Source organism: Podarcis raffonei, chromosome 6 (assembly GCF_027172205.1).
Source record: "Podarcis raffonei isolate rPodRaf1 chromosome 6, rPodRaf1.pri, whole genome shotgun sequence".
NCBI classification, from domain to species: Eukaryota; Metazoa; Chordata; class Lepidosauria; order Squamata; family Lacertidae; genus Podarcis; species Podarcis raffonei.
This window is the reverse complement of record NC_070607.1, coordinates 74,596,676-74,609,815: the sequence shown is the minus strand read 5'-3', so window position 1 is coordinate 74,609,815 and position 13,140 is coordinate 74,596,676. Positions and strand designations below refer to the sequence as shown.

The 13,140-nt window shown below is 45.9% G+C and overlaps 1 protein-coding gene across 2 annotated transcripts in view; it reads right to left on the bottom strand.

Moving 5' to 3' along the window:
- PPP1R16B (protein phosphatase 1 regulatory subunit 16B) overlaps positions 1-12,465 on the bottom strand; it is a 109,625-nt gene extending 97,160 nt beyond the window's left edge. For both annotated transcript variants that reach the window (XM_053394054.1, XM_053394055.1), the window contains exon 1: positions 12,138-12,465. The gene's annotated coding sequence lies outside the window, so the exon portion shown is untranslated. The remainder of the gene's footprint in view (positions 1-12,137) is intronic.
- Between the last annotated feature and the right edge of the window lie 675 nt (positions 12,466-13,140).

Here is a 13,140-nt window from a genome sequence, read left to right as displayed (position 1 = left end):
AATAGGGTGGTCAAGTTTTGGGGTTAGACTAAAATTCTCCACCCTATTTGCAGGGGGCAAAATGAATAGGTCGGGGTTAGATTTAACCAAATACACTTGTGAAGGGATTATAATTCTTCAATGAAACAATTTGGGTATGTGATGGGGGGAATCCTCAGCTCCCCACACCCTCAATAAGTTAATGCTGAATGTTCTTACTGGTGGAAGGAGGAAGCAGTGGCCTAGGAAAGTATGTGCCACTCAGAGTGGTGGTTGCAGGCTAGTGCTAGTCAACCAGCCATTGGCTGTTGCTCTGCTTCCAGGAAAGGGCCTACACACCCTGTAAATCCTTATCACCTGCTCTCTAGGATTACTGAGCTCTTCCGCACTTCCTGTTGCTTTCCTTCCCACGCCCTCCTTCAAACATACACAGGTCTCCACACCCTGCAGCAGATCCCGCCGCTGCTGCCACCTTCCTCTCTCTTCCTCCTCGTTTCCACATGCATGCAGGACAGTGTCAAAATGGGGTCATCATTTCTACCCCACTACCCAGATCCAAATAGAACAGCCTCCCAGTTAAATCCAGGATAATCAAAAACAGCAAGAACAACCCTCCTCTCTCTTCTCTCTTCCTCTATTAAATGGGGAGACTATTGACCCTTTGTATCTTCCCTAATTTAAGGAGGAGGGTATGTAAAATGATGGGACGTGGGTGGTGCTGCGGTGTAAACCAATGAGCCTAGGGCTTGCTGATCGGAAGGTCAGTGGTTCGAATCCCCGCGATGGGGTGAGCTCCCGTTGCTCGGTCCCAGCTCCTGCCAACCTAGCAGTTCGAAAGTACGTCAAAGTGCAAGTAGATAAATAGGTACCACTCCCGCGGGAAGATAAACGGTGTTTCTGTGCTCTGCTCTGGTTTCACCAGAAGCGGCTTAGTCATGCTGGCCACATGACCCAGAAAAACTGTCTGCGGACAAACATCAGCTCCCTCGGCCAGTAAAGTGAGATGGGCACCACAACCCCAGAGTCATTCATGACTGCACTTAACTGTCAGGAGTCCTTTACCTTTACGTAAAATGATGGGGAAAGCTGTCACCTTTTAAGAAATTGTCCATGTCCTTTTTATGAATATAGACGCACTATCTTCTGACACAAAGGGGGCTTTTAAAGTTGAAAGGTGAAGTAAATGTTCTTTGTTCTAAAGCTAACATGTTAATATGGTACAAATAGGTTACTAGTCCCTGGCACACTGAGGGGGAGAATTGCCGGTCTGCTGCATCAGATAGTTTGAGAAGCACCGACTCAGGAGAGCTAGACGCAGTGAGGACCAAGCCCTTTGCTTAACAAAAATAAAATAATCTTACTATTAAAACTGGGGTCCAGTGTTGCACTTGAAATTATCCACCCTTTTAACAGGAGGTGAATCTGGGCAGGCTAACTCACCAGTTTTCAAACCATTTAGGGGCAGCTTACGGAACAACCTAAACATGGCTGGCGAACATTTCTTGCTAGCAAAAGTCATTCAAATTCCACACAAAGCTGTATCAAGCACTGAGAGAAGACCCTGCCCAAGTTGCAACCCTTCTTGGGATAGCATCAAAGAGAGAAAAACTGTCCATTACTTAAGCTTCTTAGTGTATTTTTTGTCATGAATGGGGGAAAGGATGTCATTTAGTGTTGGCTTTTCGGGGGGCCTCAGGCACCAGAACATTTTATGGCAGTCTATGCTCACCCTGGTCCCTTTGCAAAGAAATGTCACCACCTCCCTGCAGCCAAGGTCACACCTGACATGGACTAGTATCCTTTCATCCATAAGGAATCACCATGGCATTTGCTCTGCTGCATGTTTGGGAAAGTACAAATTCATTTGTTCAATAGCTTGTCTCCAATTACTGCTTTCCCCGAGGGAGGCAGGATCACAACTGAAGGGTAAAAATCACCAGCATCCAGAAGCTCAGGGTAGACACAGTTAATAATAATAATAATAATAATAATAATAATAATAATAATAATAATTTATTTATACCCCGCCCATCTGGCTGAGTTTCCCCAGCCACTCTGGGCGGCTTCCAACAGAATATTAAAATACAATAGTCTATTAAACATTAAAAGCTTTCCTAAACAGGGCTGCCTTCAGATGTCTTCTAAAAGTCTGGTAGTTGTTTTTCTCTTTGACATCTGGTGGGAGGGCGTTCCACGGGGCAGGCACCACTACCGAGAAGGCCCTCTGCCTGGTTCCCTGTAACTTGGCTTTGCGCAGCGAGGGAATCACCAGAAGACCCTCAGCATTGGATCTCAGTGTCCAGGCAGAACGATGGGGGTGGAGACACTCCTTCAGGAATACTGGACAGAGGCGGTTTAGGGCTTTAAAGGTCAGCACCAACACTTTGAATTGTGCTCGGAAACATACTGGGAAAGCAATTCACCTTTCACACTTTTGTCCTCCTGAACCATGAAGGGGAAAGCCTAGAATGGTGTCAGGAAAATGGAGGCAACTTCCCCTTCTTCAAGGGTTGAGGGACTCCAAATCAGAAGCAGGAAGGGAGCACAGAGACAACCCCAGTAGCACTTCCACCAGTGTGCTCTTCCAGCCCAGAGATGTGGAACTGTCCTCCTTGGACTCAGAAGACTCCATTGCAGGAGCCCCAGTGAGAACAGAGACTCCCTCTCTCCCTCATAACTGGTCAGGGCAGGTGGGGCTAACAACTAGGATGTGGCTTCTGCCACTATAATAGGGTACCATATCACAGCTCTCTCTCCCTCCCCCCCCCCCCCCCGCAACTGTTCACATCAGAGCGGCTTAATTAGCATTAGATCCATATCTACTTGTGTACACAGGGATGTCAATGGATGAGAATGTCTTCACCCTATGCAAAGGTATTCACTAGTTGGCTAGGAATTACTTAGGAATGGCCCAAGGGCTCCGGTCGGTGTGAAGCTGGTTTGTGAGAAACAACACATCAAACAGTTGCATTTTATAACCAAGTAGGGATACATATGCATTTTGGGTAACTGTGAGCACAGATTGAGAACTCAGCCCTGGAGAGCCAGTGAATGCGCAGTAAACAGAGTATGAACACAGTCTTAGCTTGTGTGCTGCTTGCTGAAACAGCATTCAAGCTCTGTGTTCTTGTTGCACAGCCTGAGCCTCACCACAGAGCCAGACAAAGAGAAGCTTTTGCCCGCCTTGCTCTGCATTGTCTTTTTTGCTTAAGAAGAAAGATGCAATCACAAAATCTAAACAGAACCAAAGTCCAACAAGAAAGAGGGAAACTGTGCTCCTTTAAAAAGAAAGGTACAATAATGGATGTGAAGCACAATCCTAAGTTTATTAACTGAGAATAAAGTCCCATTGTGCTCCATGTGGTTTATTCACTCCATAATTATACTGGTGTGCTTAGGGTTGCAGGTTTAGTACTCAGAAGAAAGGCAAACTAAAATAATACCACCATATTGAAGGGCGTTGTTCAAAATTTGCTGGTTCCATAGCACAAATCAACTTGAGAGCCTGAGATAACAGCGTTCAAAATCCTGCTCAGCCAGAAAATGCATTGGGGGACCTTGGACCAGCCATTCTCTGACAGCAAGTGGGGAACCTGGGGCCCTCTGGATGTTACTGAACTATAACTCCCAACATCTGGGTCCATGCATGCTGGAGCTGGTGGAAGTTGTAGTTTTGCAACATCTGCCAGACCAGTGGTTCCCCTACAGCCAAATGTGTCATGGGGGTGGGGGCCATGGCCCCGGGCACACATTTTTGAGGGGGCGCAATCAGGCACCCCCGTGACAGGCATGGAGCCCTGGCAGCTGAAGAACAGCAGCAGGCAAGTTAGTCTAGTAGTGGGCAGGTGGGTGGAGGTAGCAGGCAAGGAGCCTGTTGGAGGCAGGCTCCATTCACCCTCCATGTGGGATCCACACACACCCTCCCAGCTGCCCAGTCCACCAGGGGGCACAACACTTGCCCCCGGATGCCAGCAACCCACACTATGCCACTGCCTAGTACAGCCTAACTTACCTCACAGGGGGGTTTGTGTGTGTGTTTTTGTAAAGATAAAAAGGGGAGGGGGAAACTGAGCCCTTTGGAAGAAAGGTGGGATCATAATGTAATAAATCCATAAAACAATTTGCAGTAAAATCCCATACACCCAAAACAAACCAGGTGATAGAAGCAGGAAGCAACATCATTAAATCAAAAGCCCAGACAAAACTATTGCTTGAGTGCCACCATCTATTGAGTGGATCAAATTGGATCTCAGTGGAAATGGGCCCCAATCAAGTTATGGTGGCACAAAGTGAATTTATAGACAGGCGGCAGTTAGATTTTGATGGAGACGAGGCCCAGAGAACAATTCAGCAGTGTTTTTTTGGTTTTGCTGCTGTACAACCAGAAAGAACCAATGACTGAAAAATGCAATTCTTATTGAAATGTAAGTAACAGAGACAGCGTGACCAGCCGCACACAGCCAAACACTAGCATATAAGCACTCCATAAACACCAGCATCCAGTCAAAGGAGAGCATGAAACAGCTCTATAGATGGCTGTGCAGTATTAGGCATTAACTAAAACACACTGTTTCTTTCAAATGCAAAAAGCAGGCTAAACATGATGCAGCAGAAAAAGGGGGAGTAGGGGACAAATGCCAAGATAAAGCTGGTACCATGAGCACAACAGAATCCACACGAGGTCAGTTCCCTAATAAAGAAACCTTGTTAGAAATGAGTCAGCTGGATAAAGATTTTTAAGAAGAGCAAGGGACAATGCTGCTCATTTCTATGCCTAGGATTCAGAACAAGCCTCCACATGGGACCAGTGTTAGAAACTGAGATATGAAAGCTAGGAGTTAAATGGAACCTTAAACCTAGGTTGTGGGCGCAACAACAGAATGCCTAGGCACGCTTTTTTTAATAACAAGAATACAAAGCTGAAAATGAATGAATTGCAGCTAAAATATTACGTTCATTTCTCACATGGTGTAGTCCTTCCCCTGCCCATCTCCCTAATATCCTTGTCTCTTCTCCAGCCTGAAGAGAGTAGCTGGAAGTGAAGAGGCAGAAAAAGGCCCTCCTTTCCTTCCACCCGGCAGTTTTAATCTGAAATCTTAGGCGCAGTACTGTGCCCAGAGCTCAGAAACTGCTTGTGCTAATGAAATTCCCTGTCGCAAAATGCGCCTAGAACCATGGGAGTTCCGAACACTGCATGGGGCTAACTTTCCTTTCCTTTTGACACTTCCATTCCTAAAGAAAACAAAAGGTTTCTCCCTCTATTACCAGCACCAACAGCAACATTTCGGTTTCACGCAATACCTGATGATCATCTAATTGCACCACCACACTGAACAGGAGTCCTCACAAAGAGAGCCACACTATAAATCAGCAGAGGAGATAAATTACACAAGTTATCTCTCATCACCATGTAGCTAAGAACATACCACATTGTTTTCTGTCCTATCCTGAATATTAATGTAATGGTGGAGAATCTCTGGCCCATGGACCAATTTTGGCCTGCCAAGGAATCTGTGTTGGGCCATGAGGCCATGTCCCACAAGCCTTACCCACCTGACCATCAGCTGACATCACTGGATGACCTCAGCTGATGGGCAGGGAACATGGTTTAATCCTGCTGGCTGCAGAAGTCTAGTTTGTTAGTGTGCTGTCACGGCAGCAACCATCAGGATTGAACCCTGTCACTTAGTGACGTCAGCTGATGGGCAGATGTCAGTGGTTTGGTCTTACAGGCCAATCTGGACTCCCTGGCAGGTGAAGATTAGTGAGCAGAGGGTTCAATCCTGTTGACAAAGCAAGCACCCACATGCAGATAAACTTTTGAGGTGTTCACAGGATCGCTCACCTTTCAGTCCCTTGATGCCATCAGGATGTCAAATGACTGACAGATGGGTGACCTGACCCTACTTGCATTAAGGGGAGATAACAAGCACATGAAGGCAACCACATAAACACCTATCCTACCACACATTAGCACCTGCTATGTGATTGTTTTAAAAATCTACTTGGCAGGAGAATGGTTCAGCACACTCACCCCAGGGTAGTTTTTGTGGGCTCAGTATGGTTCCCAAATGAACAGAAAATATAATTTTTATTAAAAAGTACAGCCACTAAGAGCGGTAATCGTCACTCTGCAGCAACAGGGTCTGGCTGAGGGTGCAGACAGGATGCACTCAATATAATTGTAAAAGTTTAAAAAGGAAAGTGAGTTTAAAAAGGAAAGCAAGATGAGACCCTAATGAGGGCAGTTGTTTATTGTTCCAGTAACACCTGAAACCTCTTCAGGTACGTACAAGAGAATCAAAGAATCAGTGCAAACCCTGGAGCACCACGTACTCTTTGAGGCCATCCCCATCCATAGGCAAGCAGTTCTGCTCCAAGCTACCTGCAGCTTCTGGACACTGTTTTCAAAGAAAGCGCTATGAAGGATACATTTCCATAATCAGTGGCCGCTTTGGCTGCTGTTGAACAGGCCAACAAGCAAATGATCTGTAATGTCCAAAAGGGAATTCATGCTGGGAAGATGTGGAAGCTTCAGCCATGCATGCAATGTTTCTGTACCAAGAGACCAGAGCATCACTGCCTGCTTTGTGCTAAGGCAGAGAAAAAGCCTTCAGCTGAGCGACTCAGCGATGGGTGCCAAACATTCCACATTTAACTAGAGGGGCCTGCATTTCAAAACAGTGCAGGTCAACAGAACTACATCACCAAGGTGTCCCCTCCTGACATTTCCCTTGTGTGGGGAATTGGATGAAGACTCTGTGCATTACTTCCCCAAAGCCCTGGGAACTGTACTTTACATTGCTACAATTCCCAGTTCCTTTAAACTACAGCTCCCAGGATTCCCTTAAACTACAGTTCCCTTAAACTACAGTTCCCAGGATTCTTGGGGAAGGGGATAAACCATGTACTTTAATTGCATGATGTGTGGGCAGAGTGGACTTATAAAGGTTGCAATCCTATCGGTTGTTTAATGCACCTTGTGGATTTTGTTTTACTGCATGCATATTTTATCACTGAAAACCCACTTTGAGCTTCTTTATCTGGAGGAAAAAATACAGTGGTACCTCTAGTTGCGGACTTAATCCATTTCTGGGTGCCGTTTGCACCCTGAAATGTCCGCAACTAGAGCGCCTCTTCTGCACATGTGCGCAGCACGATTGAGAGCTTCTGCACGTGCACGAAGCGCGTAGATTGCTTTTGCACATGCGCAGGCGGCAAACCTAGAAGTAAACACTTCTGGGTTTGTCACGTTCATAAGCTGAAAGTCCGTAACAAGAGTGGAACGCAACACAAGGTATGACTAATGTGTTTTAAATAATAATAATAATAATAATAATAATAATAATAATAATAATAACAACAACAACAATAAACAAATATGCACATTTACCTGAGGCTCACTGAAGTAAGCAGAACTGTCTTCCAAGTATGCATGCAAGGAATTGCACCACACATGACATTTGCAAAAACAAATTTTGTGGTTCTAATCACCATCCTAAATACTAACAGTGAGCTCATTATCCAAGTGGGGATCCTTATAGAAGCAAAACATTCACACAACCAAAAGCCTTTGAGTAACCCTGAGGTTTTCAGAATTGAGAAAAAGAAAAGAAATAATTAGGGGGAGAAACCCAAGGGTGGAAAAAGCACTAACAGTTCAATGAGGACTATCTGAGAAGATTCATTGGCTAGAGGTTGCTGAGTGTCTGTTCAGAAGTAGGGGGTGGAAAATTAGTGTGGGAGTGGGTTGGGGGGGGGGAGAGAAGGTGTATGGAATGCAGTGTCTGGAATATGGGCCCTGCATACTTAACCTTAGAGCAGGGGTCAGCAACCTTTTTCAGCTGGGGGCCGGTCCACCGTCCCTCAGACCATGTGGAGGGCCAGACTATGTTGGGGGGGTGAATGAATTCCCATGCCCCACAAATAACCCAGAGATGCATTTTAAATAAAAGTACACATTCTACTCATGCAAAAACACCAGGCAGGCCCCACAAATAACCCAGAGATGCATTTTAAATAAAAGGACACATGCTACTCATGTAAAAATACACTGATTCCCGGACCGTCCATGGCCGGATTTAGAAGGAGATTGGGCCACATCCAGCCCCTGGGCCTTAATTTGCCTACCCATGGTTTTAGAAAGTATCCCCCCCACACACACACACACCATAGCAGCTACCAAGAAATGAGCCCTTTGTGCATCTAATGAAAACAGCAAGGGCAGACAGAGGCATAACAACATTTTCCTGGAGGCATCTCCCCATTTCCCAAAGGTAGTTTTAAGGGTGAATTCACAGGCACCTCTCATTCCGCAACTGCTGTGACAGATCGGCAGGGCACACAGACATGGCTTTCATAGTAGACAAACCCAAACTCATTTTGCCAATAGGACAGCTCCTATAGCCAAAGCTGATCGAGAGAGTACTGCTGTACAGATATTTCAGCACCCTTATGGAAACAGATAGCGATTTCAGTGCTGCAGTTCAGAAGTGATGAGAAATTATTACATTTTTATACTACCCTACTCCCAGGGAGCTTACAATTCTATCCCATTGTATTATCACAACAACCCTGTAGCTTAGGTTGGACTAAAACACAGGGGGAGAGGTTCAAATCTCCACTCCACTGTTGACTCAGTGCATGACTGAGGGCCACTCACAACCATCAGCCTAACCTACCTCGCAGTATTGTTGTAAAGTTATAAGGGAGGGAGGCGAAAGGATACCATATGTGCTACTTTGACCTCCTTAGAGGAAAAGCAAGACATATAAGTAAATAGTAACTACAACAATAAGGTGTTGGAACCTGCCTATGTGACTCAGAACCAAGACCTTTTTATACATACTGAGAGTGGTTAATATTAATAGTTCCCAATAGTTTGGATGGCTCTCCTCATCACTAGGTTAGGCAATTATTATTTTATTTATAAATGTCCACCTGTGTTTTTAGCATCCTACCTGTGACAAGGCCAGGGAAGATGCAAATTTCATTGTGTTTTATTGAGGAAAATGCTATTCTAACATACTTTATTATATTACCGTAAGTGCTATAGAAATGATGAACATCATCATTAAATGAAAATTTTTTAACAGGATTGTTCCTAATGCGGCTTAGATGCTGTACTGAGACAACATACATCATCCAAGACATGAAAACTCTCTCTTTCCTCTCCCAAATTAGATTTTTACATTGGCATTTTCGCTTTGAGAGACTCAGTTGAAAACTGCAATAGAGCAATCAATCCCAGATGCTCCGGTGTTCCCTACTTTTCAAACACCATTTCATTTTAAAAATTTTTTTTAAAGCACTCACATTTTGCTTAACTACGAGATGGTGCCTAGATCGCAGTTAAGGTGGAAGAAAATTCAAAGAGAAGCAAAGTGAAAGCACAAGAATGGCAGAAGGAAAATTGGGGGGGGGAAACACACCTCAAAATTGGCTGCCACTCTGCGATAATGGAAACTCTGCAAAGTGATAACACCCAAAGCCAATCGTGCAATGGAATAAACTGCCCTCCTGTCCCAAAGTCGTACACCAGGATTAACATATACAGCCTTATCCTCCTTCATGTAGGAGGACTGAACTAGATTATCCATTCGGTTGTTTGCAACCTCATCTATCACCAAAATACCTTCAGGAGGTCAAGGGTGCAAGGAAAGGGAGGGCACATAGCCTCCTCTTTGAATTGCAACCTCCCCCTGTGCTTCCTGCATCACAAATTTATCCTTACTTCTGATTCTTGCACCCACTCAGTAGGAATCACTTACATATGGAAACATGCTGGCTATCAAGCCCTCATCAACCCACATCAACCCAGCTTCACTGATTTACATAAGCAAGGGGGGGGGTATTCAAAATTTCTGGCATGCAGACACTGCAGATCTAGCTTTGTTTAGCAAAAGTTGCCCATCAAGTCCCCCCCCCCCCAATAAAATCGCTACATCTCCCAAGTGCACCCTCTGCAGTAGTACTCTGCCTGGCCCAAGGGTGTCAAAGCTCATTTTGTCATCACAGCAACTGATGATGGCCATGGTGGCTGTAATGCCTTGGCCTGCCCAGGCCCAGTGTGAATGACATCACAGCAGTTTCAACTGGATGATTCTCATCAGCTGTGAATGTGCAAGTGAAATAACGCAAGTTAATCATCACTGTGTGTAGGAGACAGGTTTGAGTACATTAACAGGCCCATTCAGTGCTCAGAACAGGCAAACACACTGTACATTAGGACACACTATCAGTGCAGCTCATATTTCCTAATACCACATCTAATTTGGCATTTAATGCAGAAAAGGTATGCCCTTACTGAGAACCTTAGCTTCTTAACCTATTTGAAGAAGCAAGTTCCTAACATTGAAGTTTGTTTGAATAGACTTTTGCAGTTTGAAAGGCAAAAATACCCCCAAAGCAGCTTACAATCATATACAATTCAAAAAGCTGCAGAGGAACGGAATACAGAGTCCTTTTCCAGACCACATATTGGGTTTGTGACAGGTGGTGGTGTTAGAATCACACCTGCTGTCCCTGTCCCCCAATGATGCACACGCAATTGACCTTGGAAACAGATCCTGCAAACAGTCAAATGATATATGCACTGGCATGGTCAGGGATTACATGAACAGAGCCTATGCATGGTATGTTGATAAAGTCAGTTTAAACACACACAGGTTGGAGCACAGTCTCTGTATGTATATTCACTTTACTTGGCTCATTATCTTAAAAGTGAACATCAGTAAGCAGCTGTGTCAAAGGAGTAGAATCCTTGTATAGCTGACCTGAAGCTAGGAGAACCAGGCAGGTTCCTCCCTGTCTCCACACCTCCTATCCCTAAGTTTTAACTCATACATCACCCTTCCTAACATTGCTTTGCTTAGGGGAAGGATATATTTTTTAAAAGAACTGAGCATGTTGTTGCAAATGTCACCTTATTCCAAATGAAGACACCAACTTAGATGAAAGCAAATAAAAATACAATCATATGTCCATGAACGTAAAATCATTTTGTAACTTTCAAATTTGATGTTTCAGAAAGGACTAATTCCAAAATCACACACACACCCCGTCTCCTTTTCCTTCTCCAACTGTTCTGCATCTCTGCCCTGCCTCACCCACACAAGTCCTCCCTCTCTAAGCTCCCATGCAAGCATCCCCCTCATTTGCTAACACAGCGGTGGCATTACGACACCCTCAATCACACTCCCCAACCCGATTTCCCTCCTGTGGATATTTGGAGAAGGCATGGAATGGAAATAGCAAAAGGGTGTCAGGAAATAACTGCTATGCATTCACCAGAGCTATGCAGGAGACCAGGGCAGAATAATGCATGCAATAGGAGCAGGAAGACACATGGGAGAGAGAGAAATGTACACTGCACCTGCCCACGGCTTAAGAGATTGAAACATCCATAGCAGAAGGACTCCCTTAAGCCACCAAGGAAACATGAATATGCACACATTATTGCATATATGCAGCCACACTCTAAGGAAGCCAAGGAAGAAAGGCGGAGTCTCAAACGCATTGGAGCTCCGTTATATGAATGCAAAGCTTTAGGAATGCTTTTCTGTTTCTGTATGGATCTGGATCCCCTAACCATACAATTGCAGAGCTGGAAGGAACCCCAAGGGTCATTTAGTCCAACCCACTTCAGTTCTCAGAGCCTCCAATCTATCCCCACTTTCCCATAAGGTCTGCTTACATGCTGGGCTTCTTTTGAGGCAAAGGCTCAAACCCCAAATACACTCCAGTTTGCCCTACATCAGCCAACACAATAAGGGCAAGAGAACCTCTAACGATGTGCAGAGTGTCACTCCTCCTTTCTCTCCCCTGCAGAAAGAGGGAGAGAAGGACCCCCATCCTTTCCTCCTTACACGTGTTGACGGACCGTGTGAACGTCTGCATAACCATGCCCCCACACCTGTAGGGTTTTCCACAGGTGAGAGCCCCGAGGCCATTTCATTAGCCCTTTCCTTCTAAACTTCTGAAATAAAAAGCTGGAAGTTCTCTTTTTGCGTTCAGCAAAACGCACGGGGGGGGGGGGAATAACTCAGGCACAGCCTAGGAGACGATCTCGAACATACGTGTTAGACCCTTCTTCAGGTAATACGCGGGGTCTCCTCCGCATCAATCCCTAACAAGAACAAGAAGAAAAAGCTACCCACCTCCTTCCTGGGTGCTTCTGCCTCGGCTGCAGCGGCTCCGAAGCAGCGATGGTGGCGCCTAGGTGCGAGACGCGCCCGCGAAGCGACCCGCTGCAAGAGCCGCTCTGAACCAGCCGCAGCTGCTCCGCCACTCGCTTAACGCGGCTCAGCGGCAAGCAGCCCAGATCCGCCCGAGGCGCCTGACCAAATCCCCACCGCAGCCGCCGGCCCCAAGCGAAGCAGCGGAACCCTGCAGCCGGCGCTCCGGGGAACCGCTCGCCTCCAGCAGCCTCGGTGTCCTTTGCGGGCTCAAGAAGCGGCAGTAGGCAGGAGGACTCACCCAAAGGAGGGCGGGCGGGGGGAAGAGAATGAAAGCCGCCGGATCCGATGGTACAGCCTTTGGGTCCGGTCTTCGGTGGCCCCGCCCAGCTCCGCCCCACGAGGCGGGGCTATGCAAAGTGGAGAGGGGGGAGGCCGTGGACCAGGGATGCTGAGCAGGGAGGAAGGTGATGAGCGGCGAGCGGGTGCGTAAAGGAGGGGAGATGGGAAAGGCGCGGGCACAAACGGGAGAGAGCCAGGCTGCAAGGCTAAAAGGATGCTCCACCAAACCTCGAAATTGTGCTCACAGAGACGAATCAGATAGTTGGAACACACACACACACATGCATATATATTCCTGTACCCAATGCAAGCATATACACAATCCCAAAGTACAGCATTTTTACACTGTAGTGCAGAGAACTTGCAGGGCAAAGTTGTGAGTAGCATGTGCCCCCCTCCCATATAGTCTGAAAGGGATGATGACCCATTTTTATGTATGCATTTATTTGTGTGCTTTCGGTATTCTTGACCCTTTTTACATATTTTCAAGAAACAGGATATAAGCATAAGCACAACATTCTCAAAACAATTGGTATGCTTAACAAAAGAAATGGCTACAGGGCAGCTGTATAAAATATGCATAATAAGCAAAATCTTAATATAATTCTCATAAATGAGCACAATGGGGGGATAGCCTTTTCCG